The following is a 12,345-nucleotide window of genomic DNA, read 5'->3' on the forward strand; positions in this document are numbered from 1 at the left end:
TGGAAGGTTCATAATCTGAATTTGTAGGGCTCTCTGAATGACCTTTAGACTCAGAACTTTCTTTTCCATTAAATCAATTAAATCTTGTTTTATTTCAAAATTCTTGGTTTGTAACTTGTGACTTATTTGTCTTAATTTTACTATTTCTTTCTTGACTAATTTAACTTCCAATTGTAAATACTGTAAAGTGACTTCTTTTCTTTTGTTGAATTTTTCTAGGGTAGTGTTCACACTTATCTTCTGGGGAATGGACTGACATGGCTCTTCTTGGCTTATGACTTTTCTCAACTTCTTCAAATACTCGGATTTTAACTCTGGGTTTTCTACTTTACTGATTAAGTTAATTAACAACTATTCCTATTCTTCTTGTTTAGTAAGGACATTGATAGACTTACTTAAGATATTACAGCATTTATCTTTAGACCCTAATTGGATTATGGGTGAACTAGGTTGGGAATCTGTGGAACTATATCCGATTGACTCAGTATTGATAACCATGGTTTCATTTTCACTTGACTCGGAGTTTCTTAACTCTAAAACTTTAATAAACTTTTCTTTATCTTCATCCGTGATTTTTAACTGCTTTATTGTGTCTTTTACTTTGCACTCATGAGCATAGTGTCCATTCTTTTGACATTTCCAGCATTTAACTTGCCTTTTGTTGGTTCTTTTCTTAAAGTTACTTTGCTTAGCTTTTCCGTGACCTTTTGACCAATTTTTTCGCGGGTGAAACTTCTTTTTACTATAAAATTCATTATTATCATTATTACGTCTAAAGGATTGTTTCCTACGTGAATAATGTCGACTTTTACTAAATTGTCGGTTATGATGACTAGACTTGGTTTTAGACGGGGTAATTGATGTTAGACCATATTGTTCACAGAAATTTCCTAACTCATACTTAGCTGAATTTCTTTCTGACTGTATTTGTTTACCAATTTTCATGTCGACACACATTTTCATTCCGACTTGATTAATTGTACTAATGATATTACCATAGGTTAAATTATCTCAATCTATATGACCTTGATCATTACTAAGGACTGTGCATCTAAGGTTACTAAGCTGATCATGAATTCTAGCAGTGGTATTGCTGGGTGTTCCAATGAAATGTTCAATTATTGTATACAACAAAGTATTGACTCCATCTTCTATACCTTGACCTAATTTTTCGTCAAAGATAGGAAGACCTTCTTCATTAAGTTTGACTGCATGAATTATTTGTCTTTTTGACTCTTCTATTAAGTGCTTATCCCACCAAGAACGTAAGGTTCCGATGAAACATGTTTCTAACAAAGGAACGATTTCTGACTGCCTAAAACTGTGATTGGTTACATAGCTATTGGCTACCATTGACATGTGTTGGAGTTTATTAAGAATTTCTTGTTCAGAAAGACCATCAATATTCCATTCATATAACTTATCGGAGGAGACTGAGAATTGACTTTGGGAATTTCTCTCTTCAAATTGGATGTCTGGAGGAGTTGACTTAGGGTACCAATTTTTGGTTAGACTCGTGGGGCTGACTCTGTTTGTTAATCTTTTAATTTTTAGATCATTTTCTAATTCTAAATTTTTGAATGCATTTTCAATTTTAGAGATATTACTGGTTTCTGTTTCCATACTGGTTACTGACTCGGAATCAGAGGTATTGACTAAAGCAGAGGATCCTAAGACCTTAAGACCAGATTTTTCAATTTTCTCTTTTTCGTTCTTTGGGGTTAACTGTTCTAGCATTTCTTCTATTTTTTTCATTGTTGGTTTTGTCTTAAAAGTTGGGATTGACTCTTTTATTTTGGAATTTGACTAAAGGTTTTTCTTATTGTGACTTAGAGGTTGTTTCTGAAGGGGTATTTTGTCAATTTTAGTTTCTATTTTATCTAATTGATTCCTTATTACTATTAGACTTTGGTTGGTGTAATTATTATGTTCAACTAATTTTCTATCATTTTGGACAGGGGCTTTGAAGGGACTGGCAACTATTTTTGACTTTTTATGGGTAATGACTATTGTTTCTACTGGAGGATGAGTGGCTATGACTTAGGTGTTATCTTCTTTTTCCCATTTTTCTTGGGTTAAAGTTTTTAACTCATTAGATAAATAATGACTTTCAATAAAATCAAGGTAGAAAATTTCTAACTTAGCTGTACGCATATAATCTTTCCACTCATTAAAGATCTGTTGTCGTTTTTCTCGACTAGGGTAGGCTTTGTGATAATTGTCTCTTCTTTTTTGATTCTCTGGGGCATGTAAATGATTATCTAGACTTTTTCAATTAATCTTAAATTTTTTATTGAGGATTCTTAATTGGTTATCAACTTGAAAACCGGCTTCGAAATCGGTTTGTGTGGGTGACTCTGAAGATTCTGACTTAGTATCTTCTTTTGTTGGTTTTTTACCATAACAGGGCTGGTTAACTTGGGAAGTTTTTCTTAAGGATTCTAATTTTAAATCAATTAAGGTTTTTTCTAATTCTAGATCTCGCTCTAGAGTAGAGGAAGAAACTGTGTAAGAATGTCTTGCAGGGGCATGTCTCTGGGATTGACTAGGTGTAGGCAACTGGTGTAACTGAACTGAGGACTTTTGTGGAGGTTGACTTCCAAAATTAATTTTGGCTGTGCCATCTAAATATTGTTGAATGTAATCTAAATTGTTTAAACTGTGTTGAATGGGGACTGGTTGATTCTCTGTGGTTAACGTCCAATCTAATGGAAGGGTAAGTTCTGACCATTTAATTGTATGGGGAACTCTAATGTTGGCATCGGCTTTGTTACTTTGAATTAACAAGGTTTGATATTTTGGACTTTTATTTAAAGCTTGGAAATTCATATTAGTACCTGTGACTTTGTAGTAAATTCGGTAGACTGGGGCTAATGGCTGGGTACCTGGTAAGACTTCATACCCAGAAGTTTTGATATTTAAAGTTAAGGTTTTTATGTGAGTATCATTGAGACTGACTGTAAATCTGGATAACAATCAAAATGAATTGGACCATTAAACAGACTTGATTAAATTATTCCTAGGATACTGTCACTAAAACTGGTGAATCTAGCATCTCTAAGACAGAGAAGGATAGAAGCTTTTAATCTTAATCTGGTTAGAGGTTTAACTACAACTTGAACTAGACCAATGTGAAAGAAATTATTTCCATCATTTTTATGTTTCTTAATTGACTCAAGATTAAGCAACTGGCATGTTTCATGTTCTTTACTTAAAGCATAAACTTGTTCGACTGTTTTTACATGGGTGGTTGACTTGAAACTGGAAAGCGACCATTTTTTCTTATAAATATCTTGACTAGAGATTTTCGGTATATTCCAATCTTTGTAATCTAATTCATTACTAGACTCAAATTCAACTTGTTCTTCATTAACTATCTCTGGAAGTTTACTATACTGGCTCTAGAACTGCTAGAGTTACAAGAGTTGGTTCTAAATAAGCGACTCATTACTCAAGGTTCTGGACTAGACTTCTAAAGGAGAAGATAAATAGAAACTCCTCATTTATGGCTTTATAGGACACCTAGTGATTCTTTCTCTCTCCGCTCAGGCCGCAACCGCTCATGCCTCTACATGGGACTTACTGTTTGGACTCTAGGACTTACTGTTTGGACCAGAGAGAAAAAGACAGGTAAACTGAAAGACAAGAAGGAGTAGAAGAAGGAACTGAAGACTTCGACTTAGAAATCTTAAACCAGCCACTTGGGCGGATGAATTGCAAACTTAGACCGACTCTTCAACACTTACGGCTCTGATACCAAAAGGGGTCTAGAACCAGAAACGATTAGCAGAGATAGTAATGAAACAAAGATAATACAATAGGCATAACTTATGCATGAATGAAATTAATGAATAGATGAAAATATGAGTAACTTAAAACATAAATAACTGTGAGAATGCAAACTTACAAAAAATCTTGATTGAAAGATTTTTATTGATAGGCACTCATATCTTTCAAGAGTTCTTCAGGGTAGTGGTCCTGAGAAACTTTGAAACTGAGAAAAGTAAAATTTTACATTCTGCTTACAACTGAGGCCGAAGCCTTATATATATATGTATGTACATGCCCACATCGACCAACGGAGAGGGGTGATGCACCTTATATGTACATGCCTGCTTCCATCTAGCACGAGGTCTTTTGGGAGCTCATTGGCTTCGGAGTCATGGGAACTCCGAAGTTAAGGGAGTTGGGGCTAGAGCAATCCCATGATGGTTTCCCATAAACAAAACCGTGAGAGCAGAGATGAAGGCCCAAAGTGGACAATATCGTGCTGCGGCGGAGTCGATTTCGGGATGTGACAATATATATATATATATATATATACTGTTTGACTTTGGCAAAGTGAAGACAAACTCTTGACTTGAGTTTTAGCATGTGTAGCATTTACCTTGGCCTTATGGCTTGTGCATTCTCAATGGCCATTAAGCGGACTATTTGATAAATATATTATATTTTAGGTGATAATTCATGCATATTATGTATTAAGACCCTTAAGGATGTATGTGGATTCATTGGGTTTCCAAGTCACCCAACATCATTGATAATTTTTTCAAGATTAGAACTCCAGATTCCAAGCCAAGTCCTCAGAGTTTCAAGCCTAACCCACGAAAGTAGACCTAAAACTTTCAGATGTTTTCATGCACGTGACGGGATCCACTTTAGAAAAGCAATCAAAGAAATCAATGTAAATTTGGAACATTCCTAAGAATGAGAGAACCAAGGAATCAGATTTTCAATCAAATGATCTCATCAATTCCATGGATTTAGGAAGCCACACAAGGCAAGATTTTGAGCGAAGTTGACCTTCGGGCCATTTAATGGTCAGCCCATGGGTGGATGATCACGCTATATAAACCCCATCAAAATGAAGAGTAAAAGACCTCGACATCAGACACACAAACTTACTTTTTGTCTTTCACTTTTCTATCCATATATTAGGTTTTTATTTTCCAAGCAAGTATACTAGATTTGTTCTTCGCTTTTATTAGTGTAAGTTTAGGACCAAGATAAAATTTCGGGCCATTTCTTGGTGAACATGATCTGCCACAATCTCTTCGATCCCTTCAAAGGAGAAACTGTGAATTTTTTGCAATTCACCATATTGTCTTTTAAATTCAAGTTATTTCAATTGCTTTACTTTCATTGTTATTGAATTTCATTAAGTTTAATTTAGTTTATCGTTCTTATTTTGTTCTTGCTTTATTTTACGTTATTTATCGCTTTGATCCATTTTCTTGCACTTTAATTATTGCTATTAGTTTAAATTCGTTTTAAGTTAATTGCACCACTCTCATTAAAAAAAAACTTAAAAATTACAAAAAATCCAATGAAACCTAACCATCATCGGCCCCGATGAAGTGAAAGAACCTGGGCCAAGGAGAGGTTCATTGCTTACCGATCAATCAGCTAGTTAGAAGTCAAAGCGTGAACACTACATTAATCCAACTTTTTCCATTCAAGCCAATTAGTGGCTTGGTGGTGGCACGCAAACGCAATCCAAGAGAAGAAGGAGCAAAAGTTCCTTCCATTTGCCAACTTGGCCGAAAAGAGGGAAACATTGATCCTCTATCATTTGAGAAGGCATGTGAACATGAACTATGAATGAAAGCAATGGGTGAAAAGATTCATGCAATTGAAAAGAATGACACTTGGGAGCTTACTTCTCTTCCAGAAGGAAAGACAACCATTGGAGTTAAATGGGTATACAAGACAGACAAAGTACAAGCCGAAGAGAGATATGGATCGCTTCAAGGCAAGGTTAGTAGCTAAAGGCTACAAGTGAAAACCAGGTTTTGATTACTTTGAGGGTTTTGCTCCTGTTTCTAGGCTTGATATTATTAGAATGATTATTTCTCTTACTGCCCATAATGCTTGGACGATTTTCCAAATGGATGTTAAATCTGCATTTTTAAATGGAACATTGGAGGATGAAGTTTACCTTGAGCAGCCTGCGGTTTATGTAAAAAAAGGGCAAGCTGACAAAATATATAAGGTGAAAAAGGATAACAGGCTCCAAGAGCATGGTACACCAAATTGATTCTTACTTCATGGAGCATGGGTTTCAAAGATGTCTATATGAGCACACTTTGTATGTTAAAACTAATTCACAGGGAGATATTGTTATTGTGTATTTGTATGTGGATGATCTCATATTCACAGGGAATAACCAGAAGGAATTTTAGAATTTAGGGAGGCCTTGACATCTCAATTTGAGATGATTGATATGAGGTTGATGTCTTATTTTCTTGGCCTTGAAGTGACTCAAATTGAGAAGGGGACTTTTGTTTCCCAAAGAAAGTATGCTGGAGATATTTTGAAGCATTTTAAGATGGAGTCTTTCAAGCCTATGATGACCCAAGTTGAAGAAAAATTGAAGTTGTAGAACAATGGAGTTGGAGAGTTGGTTAATCCAACATTTTTCAAGCAGTTGGTCGGTAGCTTGCATTATTTGACTGCTACTAGGCTTGATATCACATTTGGTATTGGGCTTATTAGTAGATTTATAGAAGCTCCAAGATAATCACACATGTAGGCAGCAAAAATAATTTTGAAGTATGTCAAAGGCACTCAAAGTGATGGTATTTTCTATTCTAGCAATTGTGGAGTTGAGCTTGTGGGTTATACGAACAACGATTGGGCTGGAGATGTTGATGCAAAGAGCACCTCAGGTTATACTTTTCACATTGGCTCTGGTGTTATCTCTTGGTCATTAAAGAAACAACAAGTTGTAGCTCTTTCTTCTACAGAAGCTGAGTACAATGCAACCACCTACTATGCTACTCATGCAGTGTGGTTGAGGGAATTTCTTGGTGTTTTGCATTAAAAACAGAAAATTTCAACAACTATATTTTGTGATAACAAGTCAGCTATAGCATTGTCAAAGAACCCAGTCTCCCATGGAAGGACCAAGCATATTCGTGTGAAAATGCATTATATTCGTGATTTGGGGAAAGATAAGGAAGTTGAAGTACAATATTGTCTAACTGGAGAACAGATTGTAGACATATTTACAAAGGGTCTCAAGACATATGTGTTTGTGAAGCTGAAGAAGACGATGGGAATGATGAGCTTGGTTTAAGGGAGGCTGTTGGAAGTTAAACCAGGCCCACCTTAAGCCCAAGCCTTCTTTAATATTTTTAATTGTTGTTGTAAAACCCTTTAGGCTTCAGCAGCTACTTTTAGTTTCTCAAGAAGATAAGCTGCCGCTTAATGTTTTGAAGCTTCTAGGCTTCTATCTCATTCCTTTATGCTCCAGTTCATCTCTCTCTTGTTCTCTCTTTAATTGTTGTGTGAGATTATGTGTTGGCTTGATTGGTGAGTTAATCTATTGTTGGGTTGAGTTTCAATTTTTTTGGGTACATCTTTGTTTGTCATGCATTACTTTCTGACTTAGCTTCCAGCTTTAAGCGAATGGCCATTCATCATCTTTCAAAAAATTGCAATTTAGCAGTGAGAGAGAAATGGAGAAGGAAGCTTGGAACATTTCAATTTTGGTAAGTTTGGATACATCTCTCTCTATATCCTCCACCATCACCCGTGATTCATCATTCTCCTCTCCCTCCCATGTGATTCATCATTGTTTTTACTATCCCTTATAATTTTTTACAATTAATCATGTTCTATTTAGTTTATCCATATATAAAGATAAGCAGCAACATCATGTCTCTCTTTCCCTAGTTTTTCTCTCTCACACCCCCGCTTTCTTCCATTATAATAAAAACATTTTGCTACAACCAACCATGACCATACTCTTTGGTTTCAACAAGATCAACTTCAGGTGAGCTACATCACTAGCACTTTTTTCGAATCTGTACTCACTTACAGTGTGTTGTGAGTCATCCAACTCATGGACATGCAAAAAGGCTCTCAATCTATTAATCAATACCAGAGTCACACCAAACCCCTTGCCAAGTCTCTTACTGTGATTGATGAGTCCATCTTCAACAAAGACCTTGTCACTGTTGTGCTGACCGTTTTGGGCCCTGACTACAAAATGCAGTAACGACCATTTTAAATTTTCTTCCTCTTCTTAAGTTTACCGACTTACGTGCTTGTTTTCTTGCCTATGAGTTTCCAAACACCAGCATTGATAATCCCTCATCAATTCCCTCCACTGCTTTCATGGCTACCAAATCCCAGCATTTCCCTAAAACATTGTGGTCTTTCTCACTGGAGTTCTCGAAGTGATCTTAATTGCGGCCGTGGAGGTCTTGGTTGTCGTGGTCGTGGCTGGAACCAGTCGCCTAGCAGCCACAACACTAGCCCAATACTTCCACAAGCTCTACTCATTGTTGGTTGTACCAGGTGTCTGGACCACAGTGTGTAAACTTCTTTTTTGGACATGTTCACAAGGGCTTATTTGGAGAGGAGACACCAAGAGAATTATGTGCCCTTTTTTGAAGGTGAGCAGCCATGACTCATGCATCTTGAGGATCATTGACACCATTCATGGACATTCTTTCTTTAGCATCTCTACGGACGCAGGCAAATGTACTTTTGCAGTCCAGTTTGCATCTTTTTGCTTTATTAATTTTTTTAAAGAGGTTTCTCTATGAATTTGGTTTAGGAGGTTTCTTGCATTACTTTCTCAATAAGCCTCCAACTTTAGGTGAATGGTCATTCATCATCCTTCAAAAAATTGTAATTCTGTAGTGAGAGAGAAATGGAGGCGGAAGCTTGGAAGATTTCAATTTTAGTAAATTTGGGTACATCTATTCCTATACCCTCCACCATCAACCGTGATTCATTATTGTTCTTACCGTCCCTTATAATTATGTTTTTCTTCCTTTATTTGGAGTGACAATTAACCATGTTCTCTTTATTTTACCTCTATATAAAGAGAAGCAGCAAAGTTAATGTTTTTTCACTACTTCACACTTTTTGTTGCATCCTATTTCTCTCCCCTTTGTTTTTTTCTCTCTCACACCCCCTCTCTCTTATTTTCACCAAAAACACAAAACCCTAGTTGTCCAAAATCTTTCCCAACATCTTCCTCCCTCCCTGGCCCCAATTTCTCCAACTTACAGAAACCAACTACCTCCTTCAATTTCGGTAAATAAAACCCTTTCTTGTTGGTCATGGCTTATGGCACTTCGTTGATGGCTATTTCCTTCAAGCCTCACAATTTCTCCCTCCCTTCTTTGACAACAATGATACTGCTACACCCAACCCTGACCATGCTCTTTGGCTTCAACAAGATCAACTTGAGGTGAGATACATCACTAGCACTCTCTTGCAATGTGTTTTGAGTCCTCCAACTCATGAACATGTAGAAAGGCTCCCAATTTATTGATCAATACCATCGTCACACCAAACCCGTTGTCGACTCTCTTATTGTGACTGATGAGATCGTCTTCAGCAAGGACCTTGTCATTGTTGTACTATGTTGTTTGAGCTGCAACTACGAAATGCTGTAACAACCATTTTAGATTTTCTTCCTCTTCTTGAGTTTACCAACTTGTGTGTTCATTTTCTTGCCTATGAGGTTCAAAACCCCAGCATTTACAATCCCTCCTCAATTCCCTCCACCACTTTCATGGTTGTCCAATCTCCCAACACTTCCCAAAAACATGGTGGTCTTTCTCACTGAAGCTCTGGACATGGTCTTAGTGGTAGTTGTCGCACTTTTATTTGTGGTGGTCGTGGCTATATCCAATCGATGTAGCAACCACAACATTACCGCAACACTTTCATCTTTCAAAAATTGCAATTCTACAATGAGAGAAATGGAAGCAGAAGTTTGGAAGATTTCGATTTTGGTAAGTTTGCGTACATCTCTCCCTATATCCTCCATCATTACCTGTGATTCATTATTGTCCTTTATCTGCCTTGTGATTCATCATTGTTCTTACAATCCCTTATAATTGTTTTTTTCTTTTCTTTTTTGCAGTAAAATTAACCACGCTCTCTTTATTTTACCTCTATATAAAGAGAAGCAGTAAAATTAATGTTTCTTTACCACTTCACACTTTTTGTAGCATCATGTCTCTCTCCCCTTTGTTTTTCTCTCTCTCACAACCCCTCTATTTTCTTTTCCATAAAAACCACAAAACCCTAGCCATCCAAAATCTTTCCTAATGTCTTCCTCCCTCCCTAGTCCTAATTCTTCTAACTTACAAAAACCAACTACCTCCTTTGGCTTTGGTAAGTAAAACCCTTTCTTATTGGTCATGGCTAATGGCTCTCAATCTATTGATCACAACCATCGTAACACTAAACCCCTTGCTGACTCTCTTGCGATTGATGAGCCCATCTTCAGCCAAGACCTTGTCATTATTGTACTCCGCGGTTTGGGCCCCGACTACAAAATGTTAGTAATGACCATTTTTTAATTTTCTTCCTATTCTTGAATTTAATGAGCTGCGTGTCTGTTTTCTTCCCTATGAGGTTCTAAACCTCAGGATTGATAATGCCTCCTCAAGTCCCTCCACCATTCTCATGGCTGCCCAATCTCCCCACTTTTCCCAACAATGTGGTAGTTTTTCTCACCGGATTTCTGGTCGTGGTCGTAGTTGCGACTGTGGTGGTCATGGTTTGAACCAGTTACCTCAGCCTCCTACTTTAGGTGAATAGTCATTCATCATCTTTCAAAAAAATTTAATTCTATAGTGAGAGAGAAATGTAAGCGGAAGCTTGGAAGATTTCAATTTTGGTAAGTTTGGGTACATCTCTCCCTATATCCTCCACCATCACCCGTGATTCATCATTCTTATCTCTCTCCCATGTTACCTCAGCCTCCAACTTTAGGTGAATAGTCATTCATCATTTTTCAAAAAATTTCAATTCTACAGTGAGAGAGAAATGTAAGTGGAAGCTTGGAATATTTCAATTTTGGTAAGTTTAGATACATCTCTCCCTATATCCTCCACCATCACCTGTGATTCATCATTCTCCTCTCCCTCCCATGTTACCTCAGCCTTTAGCTTTAGGTGAATGGTCATTCATCATCTTTCAAAAAATTACAATTCTACAATTAGAGAGAAATAGAAGTGGAAGCTTGGAAGATTTCAATTTTGGTAAGTTTGTGTACATCTCTCCCTATATCCTCCACCATCATCCGTGATCAATCATTGTCCTCTCTCTCCCTTGTGATTCATCATTATTCTTACCATTCCTTATAATTATTTTTTTCATTCTCTTATTTATAGTGACAATTAATCATGTTCTCTTTATTTTACCTCTATATAAAGAGAAGTAGCAAAATTAATGTTTCTTTACCACTTCACACTTTTTGTAGCATCATGTCTCTCTACCCTTTGTTTTTCTCTCTCTCACAACCCTTCTATCTTCTTTTCCACCAAAACCACAAAACCCTAGCCATCCAAAATCATTCCTAATGTCTTCCTCCCTCCCTAGTCCCAATTTATCCAACTTACAGAAACCAACTACCTCTTTTGGCTTCGGTAATTAAAACCATTTCTTATTGGTCATGGCTCGTGGTACTTCGTTGGTGGCTCTTTTCCTTAAGCGTCACCATTTCTCCCTTCCTCATCTGATAATAATGACATTGCTACACCCAACCCTGACCATGCTCTTTGGTTTCAACAAGATCAACTTGAGGTGAGCTACATCACTAGAACTCTCTCCGCATTTGTACTCACTTACTATGTGTTATGAGTCCTCCAAGGACATATGAGATTGTTGATAGCATCTCTGTTCTCCACTTCCAACTCATGGACATGCAGAATGACCCTCAATCTATTGATCACAACCAGCATAACACCAAACCCCTTACTGACTCTCTTGTTGCAATTGATGAGCCCGTTTTCAGTAAAAACCTTGTCGTTGTTGTAGTCCGTGGTTTGGGGCCCGACTACAAAATCCTGGTAATGACCATTTTAAATTTTCTTCCTCTTCTTGAGTTTAATGAGTTGCGTGCCCATTTTCTTCCCGATGAGGTTCAAAACCTCAGGATTGATAATGCCTCCTCAAGTCTCTCCATGGTTCTTATGGCTGCCCAATCTCCCCACTTTTCCTAACAACGTGGTGTTTTTCTTACTTGAGTTCTGGTCGTGGTCGTGGGCCGCTTTAACTTTGGGGAGGTAAAGTGAGATTTGACTAAAGTTTCAAGGGGCACTATAGTAAATAAGATTTTATTTTATTTAACTTTTATTTTTCATATTTATTTAATTAATAGTGTTGTTCTATTTATTTACTATGGGCCCATTTGGGTTATTAAGAAGATATGGTGGGTCACAGTACCGTCACATCAGCGGTTTAACAGAGGGATTGACGGAAGCACTGACGGACGTATTAAATTGGTGTGAAAATAAATATTATGTTTGCGATTGAGACGAAAAAATTTTGATGTATTGAACTCTAAAAGTCGGTAAATTTTACCGTAGT

The sequence above is a fragment of the Prunus persica genome, chromosome G8, assembly GCF_000346465.2.
Source record: "Prunus persica cultivar Lovell chromosome G8, Prunus_persica_NCBIv2, whole genome shotgun sequence".
Taxonomy (NCBI): Eukaryota; Viridiplantae; Streptophyta; class Magnoliopsida; order Rosales; family Rosaceae; genus Prunus; species Prunus persica.